At 41.4% G+C, this 4,530-nt stretch overlaps 1 pseudogene; it reads right to left on the bottom strand.

The window, feature by feature from the left end:
• The window catches only part of LOC110324013, a 43,183-nt pseudogene that overhangs the window by 1,832 nt on the left and 36,821 nt on the right, over nucleotides 1-4,530 (bottom strand).

Here is a 4,530-nt window from a genome sequence, read left to right as displayed (position 1 = left end):
AGATCAGAAACTTCTATCTCCCAGCCTCCAGATTAGGGTCACTGGTGAGTCTTCCAATTCTGGATTGTAGTTCATTCCACATATAGTCACGTTGACAACCAAGAATAGCCACTACACTCAGCAAAGAAAGAGAACTTCAGACCAACTCCCTTATGAATATTGATGCAAAAATACTCAATAAATGTTTCACAAACCAAATCTGAGATCACATCAAAAACATCATTCACAACAATCAATTAGGCTTCATCCCAGGGATGCAGGAATATTTCAATATATGAAAATACATCAATAGTACAATATATAAACAATCTCAAGAGAAAAAAGTCACATAATCATTTCAATAGATGCTGAAAAAGCCTTTGACAAAATACAATAATCCTTCCTGTTAAAAGTTCCCGAGAGAACAGGAATTCATGACACTTACCTAATCATAATATAAGCAATATGTAGTAAACCAACATGAAGTTAAATAGAGAGAAACTAGAAGCAATCCCATTAAAATAAAGGACAAAAGAAGGCTGACTATTCTCTTCCTATTTATTCAATATAATACTTGAAATTCTACCTTGAGAAATTATACAACAAAAGGAAATGAATGAGATATAAATTATATATGAATTTTAAGGAAGAAGTCAAGATATCACCATTTGCAGATGATATGATAGTATACATAAGTGACCCCAAAAATTCTACCAGAGAACTCCTATAGTTGATAAACAACTTCAGCAATGTGGCTGGCTATAAAATTAGCACAAACAAATCAGTAGCTTTCCTTTATACAGATGATAAACAGGTTGAGAAAGAAATTAGGGAAACAACACCCTTCACAATAGCCACAAATAATATTAAATATCTTGGTGTAACTCTAGTCAAGCAAGTAAAAGATCTATATGACACGAACCTCAAGTCCCTGAAGAAAGAAATTGGATAAGATCTCAGAAGATGGAAAGGTCTCCCATGCTCATGGATAGGTAGGATTAACATAGGAAAAATGGCAATCTTTCTAAAAGCAATCTTCAGATTCATTCCAATCCCCATCAAAAGTTGAACATCATCCTTCATAGATAAGGAAAGAGCAATTCTCAGCTTCATATGGAAAACCAAAAAACCCAGGATAGCCAAAGCAATTTCAACTGTAAAAGAACGTCTGGAGGAATCACCGTCCCTGACCTCAAGCTGTATTACAGAGCAATAGTGATAAAAACCACATGATATTGGTACAAAGACACACAGGTTGATTAATGAAATAGAATTGAAGACCCAGAAATAAACCCACATACCTAGAGACAGTTGATCTCTGAAAAAGAAGCCAAAACCATACAGTAGAAATAAGAAAACATCTTCAACAAATGGTGCTGGTCTAATCGGAGGTCTGCACATAGAAGAATGCAAGTGGATTCACATGTATTACCTTGTACAAAGCTCAAGTCCAAGTGGATGCAGGAGCTCAACATAAAACCAGGTAAAATGAATGTAATAGAAGAGAAAGTGAGAAGTAACTTCTAATGCACTGGCACAGGGGGAATTTCTCTGAACTGAACCCCAATGGTTTAGATTCTAAGATCGACAATTAATAAATGAGATCTCATGAAACTGCAAAGCTTTCATAAAGCAAAGGACACTGGTAATAGGACAAAACAAAAAAACAACAGATTGAGAAAAGATCTTCATTAACCCTGTATCTGATAGAGGGCTAATATCCAATATATACAAAGAATTCAAGAAGTTAGACTTCAAAACTCCAAATAACCCAATTTAAAAATGGACTACAGCACTAAATAGAGAATTCTCAACAGAGAAATCTTGAATGGGTGGGAAGCACTTAAAGAAATATTCAACATCCTTAGTCATCAGGGAAGTGCATATCAGGATGTCTCTGACATTCCACCTTACCCCAATCAGAATGGTTAAGAAAAAAAATTCAGATGACAGCAGATTCTGGCAAGGATGTGGAGAAAGAGAAACACTCCTCTATTGCTGATAGGAGGGCAAACTGGTACAACCATTCTGGACCTTAGAAAATTGGAACTAGTTCTACCTGAAGACTCAGCTAGTCTGCTCTTGGGCATATACCCAAAAGATACCTCACCACCACCTGGACACAAGCTCCACCATGTTCATAACAGCCTTATTTGTAATAGCCAGAAGCTGGGAACAACCTAGTTGTTCCTCACCTAAAGAATGGATACAGAAAATGTTGTTGATTTACACAGTGGAATACGATTCAGCTATTGAAAATGAGGACATCATGAATTTTGCAGGCAAATGGATGGCACTAGCAATATCTTCCTGAGAGAAGTAACCCAGACCCATAAGGACATGTATGATATGTATTCACTGATAAGTGGATATTAGCCAAAAAGTACAGAATACCCTTGATACAACTCACAGAGTGTTTGAAGCTTAACAAGAAGGAAGGTCCAAGTGAGGATGCTTCAATCCCACTTAGAAGGGCTAACAAAATCAGCATGTCTGTCAGCTTTTTGCAGTCAGGTCCAGGTGAGAGGAGAGAACCCAGTCCAGCTGGGTCTGTAGGGGCTGAGCAGGATAGTGAGTGTCAATGGCCCAAAAGAAACACACTGAGCTGGGAGTCTTGTCAAAACAGGAACTGGTTTTATTACATCAGCCTCTTGCTTATATAGGGTTTAGGGAGGAGGTGGGGATTTTTGGTGGGGTGAGATGACATAGGAGGCAGGGAAGGGTGAAGGAGGGTATGGGGTGACTGACAGGGCAAATGAAGTTATTGTACATCAGCAGTAGCTAGGTAAAGGTGGGCTTAAGCAGGTCATGCTGAGTTACTCTAGTATAGAAGTGGGCGAGGTAGGTTCCTGGACTCAAGTGAGGCTCAGGTCTTTCCATTAGGCCAAAGATTTTTGGCCGAGTTAGGCCAACACATGTGAGGCAGAGGGAGCAAGGGAAGTGGATGGGAGATGAAGAAGGGGAGACAGGGTCAGGTATGAAGGAAGACAGGAGAGAAGCCCAGAGGACCAGGAGAATGAATGAAAATTTGCAGCTGTAAGGGTGGGGGTATATGGAGGGAACCTTGAGAAAGTCCCAGAGACCTGGGATGTGAAAGGCTCCCAGCACTCAATGACCTTAGCCAATGCCCAACAGTGGGGAGATGGAATCTGAAGAGACCACTGCCAGTAGATAGGCCACTCACTTACTTCAAATTTTGACCCAGAATTATTCCTATCTAAAAGAAATTCAGGGGTAAAAATGGAGCAGAGACTAAAGGCAAGGTCATCCAGTGACCAGCTCAACCTTTTTTTTTTTTTTTTTTTTTTTTTCCGAGACAGGGTTTCTCTGTATAGCCCTGGCTGTCCTGGAACTCACTTTGTAGACCAGGCTGGCCTCGAACTCAGAAATCCACCTGCCTCTACCTCCTGAGAACTGGGATTAAAGGTGTGCGCCCTCAACTTGGGATCCATCCCATGCACAGGCATGAAACCCTGACACTATTTTACTGATGTTATGTTTTGCTTGTAGACAGGAGCCTCGTATGGCTGTCCTCTGAGAGACTCTACCAGCAGCTGACTGAGGCAGATGTAGATACTTACAGTCAAACATTGGACTGAGGTCAGGGCCCCACTATGGATGAGTTAGAGGAAGGTTTGAAGGAGCTGACTAACACGTACCTCTCAGAGACACCAACCAAAGAGCAGACATGGGCTGATGTATATCCTCAATCCCGGGCACATAAGTAGCAGAGGACTGCTTTGTCTTGCCTCAGTGCCCTATACCCTCCCTCACTCTGCTCCCCAACCCACCCACTCCTGCTTCCTGGCCCTAGCATTCCTCTGTACTAGGGTATATGATCTTCGCAAGACCAAGGGCCTCTCCTCCCATTGATGGCTGACTAGGTCATCCTTTGCTACATATGCAACTAGAGACACAGCTCTGCGGGGTGATGGTTAGTTCATATTGTTTTTCCTCCTATAGGGTTGCAGATCCCTTTAGCTCTTTGGGTACTTTCTCTAGCTCCTTCATTAGGGGCCCTGTGTTCCATCCACTAGATGACTGTGAGCATCCACTTCTGTATTTGCCAGGCACTGGCATAGCCTCACAAAAGATAGCTATATCAGGGTCCTGTCAGCAAAATCTTTCTGGCATACGCAATAGTGTCTAGGTTTGGTGGTTGAATATGGTATGGATCCCCAGGTGGGGCAGTCTCTGAATGGTCCTTCCTTCCGTCTCAGCTCCAAACTTTTTCTCTGTAACTCCTTCCATGGGTATTTTGTTCCCCATTCTAAGAAGGAACGAAGTATCCACACTTTGGTTATAGATATTGTTTATTCCCATGATGATACTATTGCCACAGTGGAACTGTCTTGCCAGGCTGGTCATTATTGAACCTTGAAGAGTTTGTTGCTGGGTAAGAATGACAATTACTTTTCTCCTCCAGTGTGACTAGTACCTTCTAGCACTATGAAAGCTCTCCAGTTGGAATGAAATTTCCAGGTCAGTGAAAAAATGTTTAACATCCTTAGTCATCAGGGAAATGCAAATCAAAACAACCCTGAGATTCCA

This window comes from Mus pahari, chromosome 7 (genome assembly GCF_900095145.1).
Source record: "Mus pahari chromosome 7, PAHARI_EIJ_v1.1, whole genome shotgun sequence".
Classification (NCBI taxonomy): Eukaryota; Metazoa; Chordata; class Mammalia; order Rodentia; family Muridae; genus Mus; species Mus pahari.
This window is presented reverse-complemented; position numbering and strand designations above follow the sequence as displayed.